General features: G+C 38.5%; 1 protein-coding gene across 4 annotated transcripts in view; it reads right to left on the reverse strand.

The window, feature by feature from the left end:
• The window catches only part of MCHR2 (melanin concentrating hormone receptor 2), a 46227-nt gene that overhangs the window by 20594 nt on the left and 1179 nt on the right, over positions 1-24454 (reverse strand). Inside the window, exon 2 of one of the 4 annotated variants that reach the window (XM_070223590.1) lies at positions 4581-4652. The exons of the other annotated variants lie outside the window; for them this stretch is intronic. The gene's annotated coding sequence lies outside the window, so the exon portion shown is untranslated. The remainder of the gene's footprint in view (positions 1-4580; positions 4653-24454) is intronic. 4 annotated transcript variants of the gene reach the window in all.

Here is a 24454-nt window from a genome sequence, read left to right on the forward strand (position 1 = left end):
AGAATCATGGCACAGGAAAAAATGCCTACCAATCAACCTACAAATAAACTCGTAAACAAACAAAACCTAATTGAACTGGAAAATTATTTGCTTCACTAACCATCTTGATTAAAGACGTTTTAAAAATGCTAAGTCTTGTTTCTGGTATGGTAAACTGGGGAACTCGGATTAACCCTCACAGTGAAAACAATAAAATATGCTGGGCAAAATATATATGTATATGTATGAATATGTGTGTGTGTGTGTATATAGCAATTTAAAAATATTCAAGATCTGAAAAGTTAGTGAGCCCTCCATGGCCAGTTTTTGGATAAGATCCTATAACTGGGAGGTAAGCACGACATAGAAGTACAAAGGCTATCTTTATCTAGAAGGCATTTACTGATGCCACAGCCATTTGAGCTCTGCTCCCATGTCTGTATCATGTCCTAAGGGAAGTCAAGGCCCACAGCCTGCTGAGGGTGGGAAATTTTGCAGGAGAGCTCTTCCTCTGAGCTGGAGGCCCAGGGGCTACAACCTCAGGTATGGATGGACAAGATTCAGATTTTCCTCTCCTACCTCCCTAACCATTGGGAACTGCTGAGTGAGTTGCCTTGGTACCTTTGGAATGGAGAAGAAAATGAGAGGAAAAAATGCAGACTTCTCTGGGAAGTTCTGGCTCCCAGAGTCCCTTCCCTGGGAGGGTCCAGAAGAATCCTCTCAGATTTGTGCCCTGAGCAGGCAAAGCCTAGTTAGGCCAGGGACTCTCAAGGCTTGAACTTAGTCTGAGGTGGTCCGGAACTATGAAGCACCCTAGGTACCAGGCAAATGCAAATACAAATGCAAATCCTTTTCGAAGGGAAAAATAGCTATCCTAAGGCCTCAGAGAATCCTTAAAATACTTTTTGAGGGTAATGACGAGCAAGCAGTCAAAGATACAAGCATTGCTTATATACTGCTCAAAATGGATTAAAGATTTAAATGTAAGACCCTGAACTGTAAAACGTAGGGAAAGACATGTTTCTTAGAAGAAAACATTGGGAAAAAGCTCCTTGACACTGGTCTTGATAACAATTTTTTGGATATGACACCAAAAGCTCAGGAACAAAAGCTAAAATAAGCAAGTGAGACTACATGAAACTAGCAAGCTTCTGCACAGCAAAAGACACAATCAGCCAAACAAAAAGGCAACCTACAGAATGGGAGAAAATATTTGCAAACCATCCATCTGAGAAGTGATATATATCCAAAATATATAAGGAACTCATACAAATCAATAGAAAAATACAAATAGTCTGATTAAAAAATGAGCAAGGGACTTGAACAGACATTTTTCCAAAGAAGAAATACAAATGGCCAACAGATACATGAAAAGATGCTCAACATCCCTAATCATCAGGGAAATGCAAATCAAACCACAATGAGCTATCACCTCACACGTGTTAGAACAGCCATCATCAAAAAAGCAGAAAATAACAAGTGTTGGTGAGGATGTGGAGAAAAGGAAACACTTTTGTACTGTTGATGGGAATGTAAATTAGTATAGCTACTAAGGAAAACAGCATGGAGGGTCCTCGAAAAATTTAAATGCCGTATGATCCAGCAATCCCACTCCTGGGTATATATCTGAAGGAAATGAAATCAGTATCTTGAAGAGATCTATGTACTCCCATGCTCATTGTAGCATTATTGACAATTGCCAATACATGGGAACAACCTAAGTGTTCATCGATGGATGAAAGGATAAAGAAAATGTGTGACACACACACACACATACACACACACACACACATATACATGATGGAATACTGTTCAGCCACAAAATAATAAAGAAATCCTGCTTTGTGCAACAACAAGGATGGACCTTGAGGGCATTATGTCAAGTGAAATAAGTCAGACAGAGCAAGACAAATACTGTATGTTCTCTCTTACACACGTAATCTGAAAAAGCTGAACTCATAGAAATAGAGAGTAGAATGGTAGTTGCCAGCGGCTAGGGTGTGGGCGGAGAAATGGGGAGATGCTGATCTAAGGATATAAACTTCCAGCTATAAGATGAATAAGTTTTGGGGATCTCGTGCACAGCGTGGTGACTATAGTTAACAGTATTGTATTGTATACTTGAGATTTGTTAAGAGAGTAGATCTTAAATGTTGTCACCATAAGAAAAGAGAATTATGTAAATAGATGAAGGTGTTAACTAACCTTATTATTAACTAACCCGAAGGTATTAACTAACATGTACACAATATATACGTGTATCAAATCATCACATTGTACGCCTTAAACTTACATATATGTCAATAATATCTCAATAAAGCTGGATGTGGATGAACCTCCAGGACATCATGCTAAGTGAAATAATCCAGTCACACAAGATAAATACCGCGTGATTACACTTATATGAGGTATCCTATGTAGTCAAACTCATCAAGAGTAGAATGGTGGTTGTCAAAAGTAAAGGGAAATGGGGATTGCTGTTCAACGGATAGAAAGTTTTAGTCACGTAAGATGAAAAAGTTCTAGAGATCGGCTGTACAACATTATGCTTATTCAACACCCAACATTTACTGTTCACTTAAAAATTTGTTAAGAGGACTGATCTCGAGTTATGTGTATTTTTACTAGAATAAAATAATGTACGTGAGGACAAAATGAATGCTTGAGAAATGGGGCAGAGTGAATGTTTTATATTCTAGATGGAACATTCCAGTCAGTAGCCTATTGGAAAAATATGTTCACAAAAAACAAAAAGTAACATGGAAATTGAAAAAAAGTTATCATTAAGATAGAGAAAAGGCAAGCCCTACAGGATATTTCTAAGACATGTAACCAAGAAAAGGCTCTTGTTCAGGATATATAAAATATGTTTACAAACCAATAGGAAAAATATAGACAACTCAACAGAAAAATGGCCAGAGACTTCAACTGGCATTTAAAAAACAGATATCCAATAGTCAATCAACATTTCATAAGGTATTCAATATCACTGGTGATAAGAAAAAGGCAAATTAAAACTATCATGGGATATGTGATACCTATACATGCATATCAGATTGGGGAAAAATTTCAAGTCTGAGAGTTCCAAGTGTTGGTGAGGATATGGAGCCACAGAAACTCCCACCACTGGTGGGAGTATAAATTGATATATCACTGTGGAAAACAGGGAGGTATTCTTTGTTAAAATTGAATAAATACATATTATCCTATGACCCAGAAACTTCCCGCCTAGGTGGGATATACCTAGAGATACATATGTTTAATGTACCAGGATGAGTGCCCCAGAATGTTCACAGAAATATTTATTTTAAATATTTTAAACTGAAAATAGCCTGTTAACAATGGGTTGAATAAACTGTGATATATTCACACAATGAAATACTGCACAGCACTAGAAGGGAACAGACTATAGTACACACAATAACATGGATGAATCTAGTAACTTAATGTTGGGCAAAAAGCAAAAATTCATACAGCATGATTCCGCATATACAGAACTTAAAAACATAAGCAAAACTAATCTATATCATTAGGGATATATATAATAATGGTAAAAATACAAAAAAAAGGCAAAGAAGTGATAACTAGAAAGTTCAGATTGATGGTCACGTCTAAACAGGGTTTTCTGTGTGGCTTTGCAGGTTATATTAAGAGTAAAAATAGTTTTTAAGAAGCAGTCTAACATCTGACCATATGATTTCAAGGCAATAATCTAAATCTTATTCTTTCTTCTTTATTACGACTTATCTTACTCTTAATCTTCCTTCTCTGTTCTTTTTAACTTTGCTGTTCACTTATTTCAAACACTAAAAATGGGCTAATATAAGTGTTAACTTTGATTGTGTTTCTGTAATGCTGAAATTTGATGCCAAAAGTATGCAAAAATTTATCACGAGGGCCATTTTCAGGCAAAACAGCTATATATGACTGACGGGCTGAACTCACTGAAGAATTTCGTATGGAGAAACATGTTCACAGTCTGTCACCTCATGTTTTAAAAACAACAAAGGTGGCTATTTGAAAAAGTCAAGATGATTAATTTATTTCAATTTTCATTCTATTATTTAGATAATTAAAAAATATTTAGGAGAGATTTTGGGGGATACCCAAAAATCTAGTGTTAAAGATAAGAGGTAAAAATTAACTGTTATGACAACTGTTTTTTAAGCATTTCACAAGTTTAAGAAGAAAATATGGATTATACATTCAAATTAATAGGTTTGAGGAACACACATATTTTTGGAAATGATGGTTTAAGTTTAAGACATAGGCAAACTTTTTCCAATGAATTATGTATAGCAATACCCATTATCTCCCAAATCATTTATGTATTTCAATATCTTTTCTCCAGATATAATCTACAGGAATATGACTCCACCGGTTTTAGCCAACAGTCATGCTAATAAGTGTGTTTTTAAGACTAATGGCCTCACATCTAAGATGTGGGAGGATAATCTATATGGTGATGTGTTAAATTTTTTTTAATGTTTAACAAAAAAATTTTGCAAAGTCAGAGGGCTCACCTGTTATTGACAACTTCTAGCTATTGAAATCTCAACCCCAATATCTTCAGCCTTACCCTTCCACCTCTCTGCACCTACCGCTGTACGTGTCTCCAGCTCTCAAGTTCTTTGAGGAAGATGGGAACTTCAGAGTGTGGGAAAGGAAGTTATCTGTAAAATAATACAATACGTGGAAAGAACTCTCAAAGTAAACTGTAACCTCTGATCTAAAACCTTTACTCATGTCACTAAAAACCTGATTAAGTTAAGAGCCCTGTTACCTTGACACTTACTATTTTTGCTGGGTGTCAGTTAAAACCTCATGTTTAGCATCTCCTGTAAATGCTGGAATTTGAAGTAAGGGTAAATTGGTGTATCTGTGAAAATTCTATGTAATTAAAATTTTGGGAATCCTTCTGTCATATTTATAAGAAATTTCTTGGTTTACCAATTCACTTAATTTCAAATTTGAGAAATTCATCAATCAAATAATAAGTCCATGTCAAGGAAAATAACTTCCTTGTCCTTCATCTTGTCTTGTTAGCCATGGCAGGTAGTGACCTGCTTTCCCTCCAGGTCTGTGACTGCTAAACAGGAAAAGGTGGTGTCCAACAATATTTGGTGCTTCATAAGGCTCAGCAGGTACAATATTATGTTTCTGTCCTTAACAGGCACTGATCATTAGTTAAATATACAGAAACAAAATATTAATTCACTGGTGGTTGTTAAATATTAGCTGTTGAAAAAGTTTTAAGCATTATTATTTAAATTATGTTCATATTTTAAATATTGTTAATATTTACTCAGAAGGTTACTTTTTATAATCTTTTATACAAAGAATCTTTCAATTCTTAGGTGTGATTTCATTATATCCAAGGGTCATTTTCATCCAGGACAGCTCCTTCTAATTTTATAATGAAAGCCAATACTTAAATAAGATTAACTTAATAAATACTCCTTTGCAGAAAATTCCCTGAATTCTGTCTCCATGTGGTATCTCTGGGGTGAACCCATCCACCCAGATAGGAAAGTAAAGCACTTTCCTTTTGAAACTTTTCCAAGTATAAAACTCCTTCTCATTTATTAAATTGCAAATTTTGACACTTATTTGGAATATAACCTAGAAAACTGGTCTTAAATAGTTGAAGATGCCTTTTTTGTAGGAAGATTTTTTCCTTAAAAAAAAAGAGGCAATTTATGCTTGTTAGGTTGGTGTTGCTAGAAAACTGACAGCGTCAGTCTAATGTATTCTGACTCACGTCATTTATCTATATACACTGACATCTGCATACATAGACAATTTATTCACGACGACCAGGACAAGCAAAAGGAGGAATGAATTCAGAGGAAGTTAGATTTTTTTTAAAGAAAAAAGAAAGTGTTAAGAAGTCTGAAAAGTGATAAGAAAACGTATATGACAAAGAAGAGCATGATGCAGAAAATAAATCAAAAGAACTAACAGATGATGAGTTTACTTACACTGCGGTGATAATTTCACACAATTTTGATTCTTTTTAAAATAAATCCTATAATAATAATCCTCAACTATTTTTTAGGAAACATAGTCATGATGATGCGATTAACTGAATCTAATGAGCCAGCTTTATGGCTGCTTGTCTTGTGACTATTTTCAAGTTAAATATCAGAAGAAAAAATCATATGGGAAAAAAGCCTGCTGCTAATAACTAGCAAAATCGATAAGGACGTTTTGATAGCCACGAAACACATACTATAACAATTACATTTACCTGCTATACTCCTGCCCCCACACACATGCACGGGTCCATGTTGTATAGATTTGTTCTCCAAGTTGTGGTCCAACTACCTGGGGGCTCAGTATTTTTCACCTGATCCAGCTGTCTTCTTCCATTCCATTGAAACTCTCTTTGGGGAATCTCTATTTTAATTTTCTTCAGGTATGCTCTATTTTATGTCACTCATCCGTTCAACAAACATTACAATGTCTAGAGCAAAGAACAAAGTCAACAAGATTTCCACCTCCTGGCAACACATTCTAATATATAAGGGTTTATGGCTGTATATGTTGTTATAAGGGTTTATGGTTTATATAAATGTACTGTGTTCTGCCACTTGCACTCTGTAACTTTGCTTAAGTAATCTTAGTTTCCCCATCATAAAACAGTAATAATAACAGTACCTATCTCAAAGTATGATTGTGATAATTAACGTGGTAATATGAAAAAGTGCTGAGCATGTGTTCTAGTAAGTGTTCAGTTAATATCAGTCATTATCCTCCTCCTCATCCCCACCACTATGCCACAGAGTTTCCTTACTGGGTAGGGTATAGAACCTGGGGATGGGGACGGAGTGGAAGAGTTCTAGGAATAAGAGTTGTGAACTAAAACACGGCTGAGGTTAAGGCTGCCACTTTTTAATCTTTAATCTATAGTGAATCGATTTAGAGATGGTCAAAAGACAAACTGAGGCACATGAAAATTTTCCAGAGTTTATTTGAGCAAAAATCGATTTGAATTAGGCAGCACCAAACTGAAAGTGGTTAGGAGCACGCCACTGACGGGAACCTCAGGTAAAGGTTTTTACAGAGAAGATGCAGAAGCAAAGTGAGGAAATGATTTGATTGGCTATAGCTTAAGGTTGCCTTATTTAGGGAAAGCCTCATTGGCTATTTGTGATTGGTTGTTCCTAAGTGTCATTTTCTCAGAATCAAGTGCCTACATTTTGGCTTAGGTTTTGGTTTGCTTACATCAGCTACCGGGGCATTAGGGCCACCTCAGTCTAATGGCCTCCTTGTTTAATTACTTTAACAAAACATATTATCAGTTTTTAGCCCAAAAACACTTCAGACAGAGGAAAGGATCAATCCCATGGCCTTGTCTCTACCTTCTGATCGTCTAGACAGCAGCTGCAATGACCTGATCCAGACCTGGGAAAACCAGGCTTGGTCACCTGTCACAGCTAAAAGAAAACCTTCTAGGGCCACACCACCTCTCACTTGTTTCCAATATATCTCTAAGTGACAAGGAGAAGCTGGAGAGAAGAAACTAATGGAATTTATCCTAATGATGAATACACCATGAATAGGTGATGAGGATGTAAAAACATGGTCAAATTGGCTGGAAGTATGTTTTAAACATACTCACCAATTCATTCTGCCTCACATCTGTCTCCTTAGGACAAGTAGTAGCTAAACCCTGAAATCAAGGTAGCCCAAACAGCTGCACTTTATGCTCACACTTAATTGATAAAGGCATTTCACTTTTTATCCCAAACATTTATAGTATCCTTCATTTGAATTCTTTTTCTAACTAACCAGAGAGAAGTCTCTCTCCACTGGAATGATGAAGGAATTGGATTTCACATGTAGTTGTGGGTATGCGGACAGTCAGGTCCAGGAGGTTTGTGGGTTCTTTAGCTAATACAATGAGGAGGGGTGCTCTTTAAGAAAAAACAAATTTACAAATACAAATTTAAGTGCAAATTTTTTTTAGAATGAGAAAAGACATGACAGCACATTACAAATTTTAAAAAGCTAAAAATACTTCAAACACAAAATCCAGGAAAATACCATAGTATTTTTACAAATTGCCTAACAAATCTCTATAATACTTTTCTCGTATATGTTTTGGTTGCATAATCTTTATCTCTTCAAATGACAATGATTGTAAAATATCAGCTGTCTCATTGTTCAGAATCTACAGCCTTAGGAAACTGTGATTTTGTACAAGTCTCAAACTTTTTATGTCTGAGATTTTTCAGCCTGTATAGAAACCAGTTATAATCTGCCGGACAACTTTGTGCAGATTTGGGGCATCCCAGGCTGGTCTTAGCTCCCTCAGAGATGAAGCCACTTGATGGTGATTGACGGTGTGGAGGAGCAGGGCTGCTGTAGGCTCTGCTTGTGCAGCCACAGCTGCTCTGCAGCTCCATTTTTCAAACCAGCGCCTACCCCAGGTGTGGCTGCTGCAAGCTAGTCAAGTCTTTCAACTTTCATGATGCATCACCCGTGGCTTTTTGACAGCGCACCCCAGCTACCTCAGGTTTGCGGATCCACCCACCTGACCTCCAGGTGTCTTCAAGCCCCTCTGTCCTACTTCAGCTCACGTTCTGGCAGCTTCATTTGTACCAGCAGTTTCCACTCTCTGCACACAGACTTCTCAAGCCTTGCTAAGGTAAGGGGTGCTGGCTAGGACCCAGGGCCTGCTGCTGAAATTCGTTTTGCCTTTAATTTAAGGGATTTTCATCTTTTGCTCTCGCCTCTCACGCTTGCTGGCCCCTTGCCACATGCTTTCTTTGTCAGCAACTCACACATTCCACAACATCAAAAGCCATCTTAGTCTTAGAGAGGCTGTAATGCTAATACTTACCTGACTTACTGATTTTCTTTTAACTTTAAGTTCACTTTTCTTATAAAGTTATATTGTGTGAATTTGGTTTGAGGTAAGTAAACGCTTAACTTTTGATAAATGATTCAGATCTGGGATAGAGTCTGACATGTTATCCCACTCATTCATGAATCTCTCAAAATATGTGAATAAAAATTAGTTTTCTTCTGCTCAAACAATATCTAACCTTCTCATTAGCACGTTCAAGATCTCGTTTGACCTTGAACTGTATTAGCTGGAAGGGAATGTTTTTTGAAGGTTTGAAAATAGGTTAGAGGATCCAGACTCGCACATTCTAGGCCTTATTTCTCTCAACTCTTCAGATTCTTAGGAAAACTGAAGCTTATCATTTTTCTAGAGAGTTTTTGTTTTTTACAATAGTTGGAAATACATTTTGGAGGAAATAGACTCTTTCCTTAGGAAGAACAGAGTGTCTGTGAGACTGTTGATGGGAGTTTTGGTCTCAGTCAGACAGGGCTGTTATTACTTTCATGGGCCCTAGACGACACTTTAGCTGTAACGAGCCCCTTCCTCCATAAAAAAATACTAAGACTTATATTCTATAATTGCATTGATATAAAGACAAATATAATCTAGGTTAGATTCTATTTATTTTTTCCCTTTGAATTTAAAAGAAATTAAAACGTTTTCATTGGCCCCTAAAAGTATCGTGGGCCCTGGGCACTGTGGCTTTTGTGCCTATCAAATAAGTCATTTCAATTATCCCTACATTAAAAAAAATACAGCAAAGTATTGAATTAGAAACCCAAAATATCATACTATTCCCTCAACTGTGAATGAAGAAGACTTACTGACTTAACAACAAGGCTATTACCAGCTCATCCAACCATAGCTAAGTTTACTAGGTAAGTATAATTTATAATGCGAACATTCAGTCTTGGGCCATATCATGACTTTTCTGGAAATAAATATAAACCGCATGTAAATATTTCTAATACGTGGTAAACTCAGTAATTATACCCACAAATTGAGTAGGCAGGAAAAAAACACTTTAAGCATCAACTTATCAGAGATTCCAAATTATGTGGCAAAGGGACGGGTGACTGTGAAGGAACAAAGTCCAACTGATGGGCCTGTCTGGGCAGAGCCACAACCAAAGGCAAAGTAGGATTCCACTTAATTAGCAACATTTCAGCAGCTCCAGGAAGATGCCCCTCCTCTTACTTGCTCGATGATGCTTGAAATTAATTTAACTGAGAAGGTACTTTCATCCTCATAGTGCAATGGTGCTTACGATGTAAAAACCCCTGAGAAAATGAAGTATTGTACTAAATGCATGATGCGGAATTAAGGACTGCCATCTGAACCTCTGAACGCAGGTTGTGTTAAGCGGGCAGGTTCTGGTTTTTCCTAGCTTTTAGAGTCTTGAAGAGGCTATGGGAGGTCAAGGCAGTTCTTCAGAAGAATAGGTTATCCATTGACCTTCCTTGAAGGAGGAAGATAGCATGTTGGGTGAGGCAGGATACAGATAAAAGAGGCTGGGATACTGAAAATATACCCCTCTTCACACTTTGTGCTATAATTCAGGGTGAGGGGGCAGTGGAATTTCTGAAACTGTATTACAGAGTCTTGTTCTGATGTTGGTTGGGGTGTGGGCAGGGAGGGAACTGGGGAGAGGAGAAGGTGCCATGGCCGGGATCAGGCCAAGGGAACCAGCAGGGCATTTGATACAGTTGTGCAGGTTGTGTACTGCTCAAAGTTGCCACATCTAAGGGAGGGTGGATCATTTACTTTGTAGATATCATAGGTTTATATACTTATTAAAACTGTTTTCTGGCTGATGGTGGTAGGGTGTCTTGTTTTAATATAACTGGTATATTATGTCCATTTTCTGACAGATGGGAGTCAAGTGATTTGGGGAAGAGAGTCTCTAGTTTGCAAAAAAGTACATTTAGGCTAGTAGTCCTGTCTCCAGCTCAAAAGAATTCCTGCACTTTGCCCTCATCGAGGGCAGGAACCATGTTTTAGTCATCATCTTTTGCTGTCTCCTAATGTAGTGGCACAGCATGCATGTGAAATTGAACTTTCCCCAGAACCATGGTAGTCACTAGCCAATGTGGCTACTGAGCACTTGAAATATGGCTTGTCTGAATTGAGATGCTGTAGGTATAAAATACGTATCAGATTTTGAAGACTAAGTATAAAATAGCTCCTTAATAACTGGTTTATATTGATTATATATAGAAATGATAATTTTTTATATAATGGATTAAAATGTATTATTAAAGTTAATTTCAGGGGCCGGCCCCATGGCATAGTGGTTAAGTTTGGTGAGCTCCACTTTGGCAGCCCAGTTCACGGGTTCAGATTTCAGGTATGGACCTACACTACTTGTCAGCCATGACCCACATACAAAATAGAGGAGGACTGGCACAGATGCTAGCTCAGGGTGAATCTTCCTCAGTAAAAAAAAAAAGTTAATTTCACATGTTCCTTCTTACTTTTTGAATGTGGCTACTAGAATACTTAAAATTAATATGCAGCTTGGATTGGTAGCTCATATTTCTGTTAGAGCTGCCTTAGAAGGCTGATTAGAGAAAATATCCTTGATAACAATTTATATAATAACTATTGACATTGCTAATTTAATACCCTTTAATTAATATAATTCTGATTCACTTCATATCCTTTTAAGAATTACATGAGATATAATCACAAATAAGGGAGAAGAAAATTTCTGAAAAATTTATGTTCCTTCTTGGCAAAGACAGTTAAGTTAAAAAGAAAAAATATATTTTTTTATTGGCTTGGTACTTTGCCCAGCGGATCCGTATGCTTTTATTTGGAGAAGAGAGTTGTTTGTTGCTGAAAATCTGCTAGCGTTATTTAAGTAGTCTCATATGAACATAGCTACTTATGCTTGGTACAGATTTTTGTTGAATCTGATAGTTTCAATTTATATGCTGACTATTCTGTTTTGTAGTTTATCTATAAATTAATGAGAAAGTAAGCATTCTAAGAGCACACTAGCAGGCTTTACTCAACCAAATATAGACCTTTGTTAAGTACTAATTTCCAAGTATGTGACTTTCCTCAGCATCACAGACTCTCCTATGGGGATGAGTGAGATGGACCAAAGGAAAGTCAGTGTCCTCCCCTGAATCTGGACTGTTCTCACGCTCAGTGGGGCTCACCTCCCTGGGAGCATCTGGTTGCCAGGTTATGTCAAGGCAGGCTGAGACCGAAGCTGCTTTCGTATGGAAGTGTGTGCCTGTGTGTGTGTGTGTGTGTGTGTGAGAGAGAGAGAGGCAGAGAGAGAAAGAGAATTTTCTAATATAACCTTTCCAAAGGCTAGACACTACTGCCAATAAAATACCATCTATTTTGGGATTTTCACTGTTGAATCAAACTCTAGCTGTTTTAAAAATTGGGAGTGAGGAATACAATAGCAATGAGAACGTGGAAAGATTCTTTATTCTGTCAATATTCAGTGTCCCATAGACAGGTATTGATTCCATAAAACTAATTTCCAAAACACCAAAGAAAACGTATATTCCTCAGATGGTACAGGCCCAGAAGGAATGCATGAAATATTTAGTATTCATTTCTGCTGCAGGTTTTATGATAAAAAGTTATTACGTATTTGAGTGGATGTCAAGATGGGGTTGTGAATTTAACAAAGGAAACCCTTAGATAATTTGCACTTCTTTCAAATAAGTCAAATGTTATAAAATAAGGGACATTTTAGTTTGACAATCAGAAATCTACTACAGTAAAAACAAGGGCCTTCCTAGCTGCTAATCTTTAAGTTGGTCATTAAATGTAATAATAGATTTACTTGTTTATTATTATCATCATCATCATTATTATTAATTTTTTTATGAGGAAGATTATCCCTGAGCTAACATCTGTGCCAATCTTCCTCTATTTTGTATGTGAGATGCTACCACAGTATGGCATGATGAGCGGTCTGCACCCGGGATTGGAAACTGCAAACCCCAGGCCGCCGAAGCAGACCACTCTCGAACTTAATCACTACTCCACTGGGCCACCCCCCCATTATTATTTTTAATTTTAAAAGTACAGATTGTTCTAAGCTATGGTCCAAATAAAAAATTTAGCAATTCATATATCTATCCCTTACCATTCTATATTGAAGACAAGAAACAGATTTTCTTTAATAAAAAGTCACAGGCACCTGAGCCTCACAGTAGCTGTGACCTCAGACAGGTCACCTCACTCTTCTATGCCTTAGAATCTTCATCGGTAAAATGGGCTATAATAACAGTACCCACTCATAAGGGTTGTCTTGAAGATTGAATGAAATAATACCTGTAAGCACCATGCCAGACATAGAGTAAGTGCTCATGAATATTAGCTCTTACTCAATTCTCCTAGAGTGCCTCACAGTTCTATGCCCAAAGTCTTAAAAGTATTTGTGGAGCAAATGAAATGGACAACTATTAGTTTCTTCAATACATTTCCTTAACATTCTCTGAGCCTATTGAGTTTCCAATAATACGAGAATATCTGTTGTTGCAAGGGCCTAGCTCTTTCCCCCAGACTTCATGGTTCTACCTTCCTTTTCCAATACCCACTTGTTGGCACCATCTCTGCCTCCTCGCCCACTCAGTCAGACTTGCCCTTACACAAGTACCCTGTGTTGCTTTAAGATTTCAGAGGGTCAGAAGAAAGTAGTCAATTAAAGAAGTGTTCGCAGATGGAAGGGGCACTTGCCTTGCCCCACCACAGTGTGCCACAATTCCGTCTTCTCTTGTGTATCTACAAGATTGCTGTGGAACAGAAAGGTGACCACCTCTAAGAGGTTTGATGGCTGTTTTCTTTAACAGAGTTGAGATAAAATTGGTTGGTACTTTTCTGTTGAACACTTCCCTGCAGGGGTAAGAGTTTCAAGAACAAAGAAGAGAGTAGCCATAAAGAAAAAAGTTCTACTGCTGGGCATTGGCTTGTGACTGGAGCTGTTTTCCTCAAAACTGAGGCCTAGCCTCTGGGAAAATCCATGTCCTCTCTGAGGATCCGGGAAACGGTGTGTGTGGTTAAGCCTGGGGATGCTGGGACTGAATCCAGGTTCTACCCTACCAGGAGTGAGTGTGGGCAAAATACTTAACCTCCTTTAACTTCAGTGTCCTACCCATTGAATGAGAATAATACAACTCATCTCATAAGGTCATTGTAAGGAAATGAGATGGTGTAGGGAGAGCCCCTGGCAGAGAGTAACCATTAAATAAGTGTTGGTTATTGCTCTTGTCACTATTAACTTCATATCTGTGTCTTTGCTCATGTTCTCTCTGCATGAAAGTTTCTTTCCCTCCTTGTTGATGTGGAGAACTCCGCTCATTTTTAGGAATGGCTCACATTCTTGGAGAAATATCCCCTGGTTTTTCCAGCACTGTGAGTCCCACTTGCCTCTGTGTTCTCAGGTTTTGTACTTATCTCATGATTTTTAGTTCTGTGTTCACATTCCCCTTTCCCCAAACTGTAAGCTACTGTCAACACGTGGCACAAGTTCAGCTCATGCTTGTTGACTGAATTAACAAACAGCTTCTCTCTCCAATCCTTATCCCTCCTGACAACTCCCCATATATCTTGCATCTAAGTTCGTATTCTAGACTCTGATTTCATGGCCCCTGAGTCCCTTTGCTCCTCACCCATCTTTATGTTCTATCCCGATGAGCCTCTTTGGGCTCTCCTCCTTATAGTTCCACTGCTTCCTTCAGTTATGGCAGCCTCCTCTCCCACCGCAACAAAATTCCTCCTCAGTCTTTCATAGTCCATTTCAAAGCTGCCTCCTAAATTAAGCCTCAGTTAATGACTCACTCAACTCATCTTTCTCAACTCCACTCAGGATGATTGTTCATAAATGTGACACCTATGGCATAAAAACAATCTTAATTGGGGCACCATTATGGGTACCATCTGAATCGATGGATGAACTCTTGATGGGGAAGTGACTTTTTACACTCCTCCCTAAATCCCCAGTGCAGGCTGATCAAATTGAGTACCCAAACACTAGATGCTAGGGAAGGAAGACCAGCATGCTGAGACAAGAAGAAAGTGGTACTTGATGCTCTCATCACCCCATTGTCCCCCTTCTGGACTTAAGGCAGGGCACTCTTGTGGTGAAGAGTGGTCTTCCTCAAAGTGTATGTGGTTGGTGCCAGCCCTGCTGTTAGTGACCCCTCCTGGAAAAGGACTTTTCTTGTACCTGAGTCCTCATGCTTAGATGTTTGCTCATAGAGGATGTCATGAGTAGAACTAGGTCTCAAAGTGCCAACTGAGCTATCAGAATATGTATGGCAGCCAGCCTTCCTGTGTCTAGAGCCCTATCTCATTTTATTATAGCTCTGTCCCCTACTCTGAACTTTAAGAAGCAGGCCTTCTCCTAATTGTTCCAAGAAAAGAACTTGAGAGCATCACAGTCTAGCTTTTGCCTCACCACTTCAATGAAACCTTTCTTGTCAAGCTTACACAATCTTCTGGTTGGCTAAACCTAGTGAATTCTTCTCTGTCCTTATTTTAGTTGGTTTCCTGGCAACATCTAACATCAATGCGTATTTTCTCCTTAAAACACTCTTTTTGCTTGACTTCCTCACCATTTTCTCCTAATTTTCTTCTTAATATCTGGATGTCTGCTCAGACTCCTTTGCTGCTCTTTCCTCCCTTGCCGGTCCTTAAAGTGTTGACACTCCTTAATGTTTGGTCCTAAGCCACTATTTCTTACCCGCTCCCCATCCTCTGCAAGGTCTCATCCATGCCTGATTTCAGCGAGTGTTCATGTGAGTATGTATTGCTGATAAAATGATAATCATGATGTTGATGAAGATGATGCGCACTGAACTCTTATTATATGCCAAGAGCTTTAAGAATGTCATTTGTGTTGACTCATTTAATCTTCACAGTAAGCCTATAAGGTAGAACTATTATTAATCCTATTTTATAGATAAGTGCAGAGCAAGGACATCACCAGTCTAGCCCTGGATCTGACCCTGCACTGCCTCTTTCAAATTACAATTCTATCCTCATTCCCGAATGTTACCCTTGGATTTCCCACAGCCACCTCAAATAATATATTAAGAACTAAACTTACCCTCTCCATATACTGCCCTTTCTGCTGTGTTCCCTGTCTCAAGGATGGCACAACTCCCACCCAGTGGGACAAACTGCACACTTGGCATTGTCTTTGCCTTCATTCTCATTCTTTATTTAATTAGGTACCAGATCCTGTCCATTGTCTCCTTTCTGCCAGATCCAACCACTTTCTCTAACCTCACTGCTACTGCCCTGATTTTGGACACTGTAAGTACCCTTCAGTCTCTGTTACTGTAATAACTACATAACCGGGTTCCCTGCTTTGTGTCTTCCTCCCCTCTGCAGTCAATACTAAACAGACGACATCATTTCTCTGCTTAAACACCCATTAATGCCTCCCTATTGTCCCCAGGCTAAAGCCTAACCCCCTCAGTGTGGCTAGATGACCAGACTTCTGCTTCTCCCTTCTGTCTCAACTTGCATAGGTGCTCCTCATACACTATGCCCCAGAGCTCTAGTTTTCTTTCAGTTTCTGGAACTTGCCACAAACTTCTTCAGCTTTGAATCTTCACATTTGCTGTTCTCTTTGCCTTTACTGGCCTCTCTTCTTTAACTGAATAACTCTGATCTCAGTTTAGCTATCATTTCATTCTACAAGCCTTCCCTGACTCCCTGAGACTAGATGGTTCTACCGTGCACCCGATGGCACCCTGAACTGCCCATCACAACATTTATCCTTCCATATTGCACCTCCTGTTTTGTGTCTAAATCAGGGCTTCTCGGTCTTGACACTACCGACATTTTGAGCCAGATACTTCTTCATTTGGGGGCATGTCCTGTGCATTGTAGGATCTTCAGCAGTATCCCTGTCTTCTACCCAGTAGACACCAGTAACACCTCTCCAGTGGTGACAACCCAAAACACCTTCAGACATTGCCATAGGACCTAGAGTGGGAGATGGGGGCAAAACCACCCCTCGTTGAGAACTGCTGGTCTAAATGATATGTCTGTTTGTCCTTTCTTGTATTCTCACCAAGCAGCCCATTGGCTGGCACCTAGAAAGTACTCAGTTAATATTTGTTGAATTCACTATAGGAATGCATATCTTACAAATATATAACATTAAGAAAATGATATATTAATATATATCAATATAACAAATTATAATTTATAATTGTATAATTGTATATAAATATACAATATAACAAATTAAGAAAATGAGTGAGTAGATATTCCTCATTCTTTTTATTTAAAAAATTTATTTTTGAATGATTCAACAATCAATTATTTAAAAAGTGTGCAGTGAAAGGTCATTTTATAGCTTGTTTATGAATCAAGAGTTGTGTAAGTTTTTTTCCCTTTATTAAAAAAATTTCTAGGTGGCAGGTCTTTTTATTTTCTTTTTTATTGTGATTTTTTTTTCTTAAAGATTGGCACCTGAGCTAACAACTGTTGCCAATCTTCTTTTTTTTTCTTTTTCTTGTCCCCAAAGACTCCCAGTACATAGTTGTACATTCTAGTTGTGAGTGCCTCTGGTTGTGCTATGTGGGACGTCACCTCAACATGGCCTGTCGAGTGGTTCCATGCCGGTGCCTGAGATCTGAACCAGTGAAACCCCAGGACACCGAAGCAGAGCGCACTAACTTAACCATTTGGCCATGGGGCTGGCCCCTTTTTATTTTCTAATTTTGTCACTTATTTCTAGTTTTGTTGCATGTTGTCTGTGTTATTTCTATTTTTTGGAATTTACTGAAGTTTTCTTTATGGCCCATTTATAGTCATTTTCTTTATTATTTAAAAAATATTTCATGCAAAGAAGATATATTTACTATATTTAAGTTCAGAGTTACATAGATATCAACTATATCTACTTCATAATTATGTTATTGAGGTCTTCTGTACTCCATTTTATGTTTTGTGCCCTTGATATACTATGAAATGAAAGAGATAAGTTAGTCTTCTATGATATGTATGTTTCTATTTCTCCCTGACTCTCCTGAAATTTTTATTTTTAGTGTTGATGCTACATTATTTGGTGCATAGATATTCATAACTGTTATAACTCTATTATATATTACACTTTTTAGCATTATAAAGTATTTTTTGTTTAACAATTTTGGCCTGAATTTCACCTAAGATCTCTATTTATAGTGCTTTATTCTTGTTTACATTTATCTGATATACTTCTGTCCATACTTTTATTTTCCAACCTTTATGAACCACTTTCTTGAACTACTTCAAGATATGTCTCTTGTCTACAGCATAGAATTTGATATTGTTTTATAAGCCACTCTGAAATGCTTCTCTTGTAATAGATGTGGAGTTTAATTCTTTTACATTTATCGATGTGGCAGATATGTTGGGTTTTTGCTCTGGGATAAAGATTTGGGTTTCTTGCAAGGGGCTTTAGTTAGGTATCCTTTAGTTGGCAGATGAATCAGTTGGGATGCCTTTGACAGCTACTTTCAAAAGATCCATTAGAACGGCTTAGGGTCTGGCCCCATGGTACAGCGGTTAAGTTTGCATGTTCGGCTTCTTGGTGGCCCGGGGTTCGCTGGTTTGGATGCCGGGTGTGGACATGGCACCATTTGGCAAAAGCCATGCTGTGGTAGGCGTCCCACATATAAAGTAGAGGAAGATGGGCATGGATGTTAGCTCAGGGCCAGTCTTCCTCAGCAAAAAGAGGAGGATTGGCAGTAGTTAGCTCAGGGCTAACCTTCCTCAAAAAAAAAAAAAAGAATGGCTTAAATATGAAGGGGATTTATTATCTTACATAACAAAAAAGTCTAGAAGTCTTTCATATTTTGTTTTCTGTTAGAACTGCACACGCACATGTGTATGTGTGTATATATATATATATATATGTACATGAAACATCTACTTATCTAAGTTTTTTACTTTTTTATCTTCTTATTTGTTTTGGTTTTTTCCCTGCATTTAGGAAGATGTGTATTTTTGTTCTATATGTTACCTTTGTTTAATTTTATACACTACTTTTAGATTTTAATTCTTTAGACATTATCTCAGTTCTTTAATATGGGCAATGATAACATTAGCATATTTCCTCTTCTTTGCTCCTTTCCTTCTGGCCCTCCCCACTCAATTTTGGTCAACATATTACACTTTTAGTTTTTAGCTTTGTACATTTTAATGTTCTTATATTTAAACACTAGTTTTGTCAGCTTGAATAATATATCCTTTGACTCACATTTATTACACTTGAGACCATAAGTGAATTTACTCTACCTCCCACCTTCTTTCCCACTTCCTCTTCCAGTTTTTCATAGGTATGTAATTAAAAAACTTCAGGGCATATGGAATGCCATTTAATCCCTATACTTGCTTCAGGATTGTTTCTACAGTTAAATATACCCCATGCTCACTACCCATTCCTTTTGCTTAGGTTAAGTAATTTGCCAAAAGCTACACAGAAAGTAGGTGGCAGAGCTAGTATTTAAAGTTTCACACAAAACTTCATGTGTTTTCCACTACATCGTGCCTCTTTTAAAAGTAGAAATACACATATACAGACATTTAAAAGTTAAACTATACTGAAAACAAAAGAGATCAAAGTATACGGAAAAAGTAAACAAAATAAAAAAGGAGGTAGAAAGGAAACAATAAAATAGAAATAAATGGATAAATGTATGAAAGAGACAAAGTCACTTCAGCATAAAACATTCAAAAATAAGTATGATTTAAAAAATTTTCTGTGGGTGCATAAGATTGCATATTTCTTGATAAGACATTTGCAAGCCAATAATAAAGTAAAATAAAGGCAAGAGATTAACAAGCCTATAGAGCATTAGTCCTTTTTTCCCAAAAAGGCATTAAAATAGACTGCAGGTTAGATTAAAAATCATTAGAGATAATCTGCATTCCTTGAACACAAGCAGCTATAGACTCTAGCAGAATATTTAACCCATTTGATGTCCCAAGGGATAGATTTCTTGCAAGAGATTTCTGGTTTGGTTTTCTTTGGCTGGTATGTAAATCATTTGAGACGACTTCAACTGTCAGTTTCAGAAGATCCAACCCTAAGTAGCTTAAACATAACAAGAAAGTCCAGAGATAGAATGGTAGATCCAAGGTTGCTTATTTCAGTGGCCTAATATGGACATCAAGTTCCAGGTCCTTTCCATTTTTCTCTACTGCAGCCACCCTCATCAGGTTAGCTTTTTTCCAAGGCTGGTCCCCTCAGAGATACAAGATGGGTGCAGCAGGTCCAAATAACACATCCTCACATAACCACAATAAAGGCCAGAAAAGAAACGATCCCTTCTTTGTGGACACTTTAAAGAATGTGCAATCCTCTCCAAGCAGCCTCTCCTGCAGATTTCCCCAAAGCATCAATGACTGGAATTGTGCCACAGGCACACTTCTAAACTAATTAACAGTAGAAGGAGTGCAATTACAGTGACTGGTCTAACATAATCTAGATTCTCTCCCGTCTACCCCAGGGCTAGGGATGGACACAGACTTGCCTAAAGCACACAGCCATCCAAACCCAAATCAAAGAGGAGGGAATAATCAACCCACAGCATTTGTCATAGATGGAGACAGAACAGAAAGACTTCACCCTTTACACTCGACCAGTCTGCCTCTTTCTTCTGACTCACACACTAGTGAGGGTCAGGGTGGGCTGGGTAAGACACACAACTCCATCTTTTTTGTGTATATCTTGTAACAGCTGATTGTTATTGGGCACAGGTTGCTACCATTAGGTATATAACTTTTTTTATATAATGAATGACACACCAGATTTCTCTTCAAGAATGGCCATAATGGAATATTTACCCATGACTAATGTTAAATTCTTAAAGTATTTATGAATCAATGAAGAGACCAGGCTTAATGTCTCCATGAGCTAGGTGGATATTTACGCATATACAATCACACTCACAAACACACCTTTGATTCTACTGAGGAAAATAAATATAAAGCACACGTTAAAAACAAGCATTTCCAATGGTCGAAGAGACTCTGAGATCATACGTACAGAAATACACCTCGAATTTAAAATTACTGACCAGATTTTCAGGAAGAAAGGGAGGACATAAACACAGACAAGTGTCGATTAGAATAATAAGCGAATTTATAGAATGCTTGTAATGAGCCAGATTGTGTTCTCAGCTACTTGTGTACATTATCTCATTTAATTCTCACAGTGACGTTCACAGGCAGAGTTACTATTATCTTCATTTTGCAAATGGGGATACTGAAGCTAAGAGGACAAGGACATTGCTCAGGTCACCCTGTTAGTGACTGGTAGCGCCAAAAATTGAATCCAGTTCTTCCTTCCTCCAAGGCTGTGTGATTGATCTTTGACCTCTACCCTGAAAAGATAGTGGAAACAATCACACATAGTCCCTCCCTAAATGTTTCCTCTCACTTTAGGGGTCCAAACTGCTCCTAAAAGCTGCTTGGATGTTGTATTAATAGATTATCATTGCTGTGTGAAAAGAGTCAAGAAATATTTTGAGAAAACCACATCTCAGATATAGAAGCTCTTCATAAAGAACAAATTGTATAAATTCCCCATCTACATTTTGAACATATAAAATATTTTAGGTAGAATTTATGCAATGAAATGTTTAATGGTATACAAGTTTATACCAATTCTATTTGAAAAGATGTTTTTATATGTATTCTGTGAATCTCTCCCAAAGAGAGCAACTTCTCTTTCAAATTTCTGAAGAATTTTAGTCAGAGTAAAAATTCACCTAGACTATTAAAAAGAGTGGCAATACATGATTTTTTCCCATTTTCAAGATTAAAAGGCATCTTTCATGCACCTATATTTGCAAGTTAATAGGGTTTCAAAACAAAAGGTAAGTTCCGTCTTAATGAATTTGATCTTAGCAATGTTAAATGAGTAGCCCAGTCATTTAGAAATTTTGAGATGTCAGCTATGTTTAGGGCATGGTGGGACCCAGCTGATGAGACCTCAACATATTCAATGCTCAACAATCCAGTGGTACTTAGCTTACTTCTGAAAAATCGGGGTAATGAACTGCTAAGTGTATGAGACTTGAGTTCAGTGTGGCAAAAGCTTTGCTAATGTTTTACATACTTAATATAAAACTCCTTCTCATGAAGCATGGTTTCCATCTGGGTCTTTCAGAATATTATGGTCACAGGATAAACACACCATTTACGTGTGTGTGTGTGTGTGTTTATTGCAATGGGTGATCTGCTAATGATGCCAAGCACTGGGATCCATGAACAACTCTACAAGGCTTGAGTATATAGAAAAAATTAAGAATTTTATTATTTTAATTAACTAAAATGTACCACAAAGTTATTCTGACTTGTGTTTAATGAAATACACAAATTGTTACTGTGCTGCATGGTAATTAGCTGTGCCATAAGAAATTTACAAAAGACTATCATTTTGTCAGCATTAATTTTACACAGTCAAATCTAACTTTTAAAAGCTTTTGTGGAATCACAAAGTTTTACCTGGATAAGAACCATTCTGTCTTCTCTCTCTCTCTCTCCTCCTTTTCCTTTCCCTCCTGCCATTTCCTGAGAAAGAGGGATCTTCAGTTCTGCCAAGCATTCCCACTCATACATCCTCTCCCCCTTCCCACTCTCAACAGGAGATCCAGCTGCTTGGGAGCACCAGGCCCTGGATTCTGCAGACCTTGAAGTCATGCCTACTTTGGGCCCTTGGATGTATGTCTCCTGCTTTATTGGGAGGGGTCATTATAACATCCCCAATTATTGGTGTGGGATAGAAAGAAGAAACCAGGCATGCGGTAAAAGCCTGGTACCCCAGGGAGAGAAAGGAAACATGCCAGTGGATCTGGAACCCTAGCATTTGACCGTTTGGGGTCAGAGGGATGAGAGTGTTCAGGTCTGGAGGTAAACGGTGGGGAAAGGAGTGGAGCAGAGCATCCTGTGGGGGTAGACACTTCTGTTAGAGATCCTGGGTGTCTATATACACCCCTGGGGCATAGCTCTTGGCAGTGTTAGCCCAAGCTCCTCCTCCTCAGGAAAGCTAGGAGATAGACAGAGAGGGAGAACGAGCCACTCAGGCTTGTCTCACCAGCCCTCACAAGGCACAGCCTGCTCACCTTCCTGGAGGAATCAGATTCAGTCAGGACAGGCCTAATTTTAGCCCTGTCCTTTGAGCTGTGTGACTTCAAGTAGTCCCCAACCTCTCCGAGCCTCATGTTTCCCACTGATGGTTTCCCCATTGGTGAAGTGGGAATGATACTCTCCGCCTTACATAGTTCTTGTGAGGATATAAATTTAATGAAATGGAGCACCCAAACATTGCTTAAAACAGAGTAGACTCCTGACAAAATTCTTTCTTTTCTTCACCCTTGAGGCACGAAGAGGGGTTTCCCTTTGCTTTCCCCATCTCCAGCTTCCCTCTATCCCCCACCTATACTTATGTCATTGCACTTCTGAGGGTCAGAATGTTAAAAATAAATGCACAAGGGATTGGGGGTAAGTAAGTTTGAGACAGAAGGTTAAGTGACAGCTTTTGATTCCTTCCAGGTGGGTTGCAGGAGGGAATGTCACGGTGGGGAGGGGTGTCATGGTTAAAGGCAGAGGCATCCCGGTGTCTTCAGGGCACAGGAGCATTTCCCATCCTTTGTCCTCTGTGGAGTGGGAGCTGTGACTGTCCTTCCCAGGGCACCTAGGGCCTCTGACCAGACACTGCCCCAGCCATGAGGTCTAATGGGCTTCTAAATGTCCTCTGGAGCTAAAGCCCCACACCCCACTCTGGGACTAACCTAGCAACCTGGGGACTTTGGGACATCTGGTAGGACAATTGCTGCACCTTATCCCTTTAGCCCATCACTGTGTTAAGTGCCACAGGCTCACCTCTCAAAATAGATCTTGGACGTATCACTATGCTGCAGTAGACCTCCCCCCAAATCCATTTCTGTGTTTAAGGAAAGCCAGGCTGATACTAAAAATGAAATCGGTTCTCTTACAGAGTATGAACCAATGAAATTGGTGGTCTCAACTTGGACCTACAGGACTATTCCTGGCTCCTCTTTAAAGTGCCCAGTGGTTTTCCTTCCCTACTCAATCTCTCTTTAACCATCTACATTAATATTTCAGAAACTGAGGTGGCCTGTGCATTGACAGTATTTTATTCCCCAGGCTAGAAAAGCTCTTTTCTGGGAATTGGATTGCTTTGTGCAGTTTAACAACCTGTGCTAGGCTAAGAGTCAAACAGTATTGCCCTCGTAATTATCTTGTCATAGCCACGAGACAATAGATGAGGGCATGGCTGCTCTGCAAAAGGCCAATTCAATTGTGACAGTAAACAGATGTCATGATCCAAAGGAAATACGAAGAATGAGCTACCAACCCAACCCATGCATATCCAGCCAGTCAGCACCCTCTCTCCACATCTCTACCCACTGAGTTATACTAACAGGTGATTTAAGTTGAAAATGCAATATTAAAAAGTTATCAAACATTCACTGAAAACCCCCAAATTTGCACTGAGCTAAGTTCTGGGAAATTTCTGTGCAGCCTCAAATGGACACAATTTCACATTTATGCCTATTTATTTAGTAGTGGCTTCAGGGGCATTTTAATAAGATTCCACTACAAGTAAAGAGACCAGAC

This window comes from Equus caballus, chromosome 10 (genome assembly GCF_041296265.1).
Source record: "Equus caballus isolate H_3958 breed thoroughbred chromosome 10, TB-T2T, whole genome shotgun sequence".
In the NCBI taxonomy this organism is placed as follows: Eukaryota; Metazoa; Chordata; class Mammalia; order Perissodactyla; family Equidae; genus Equus; species Equus caballus.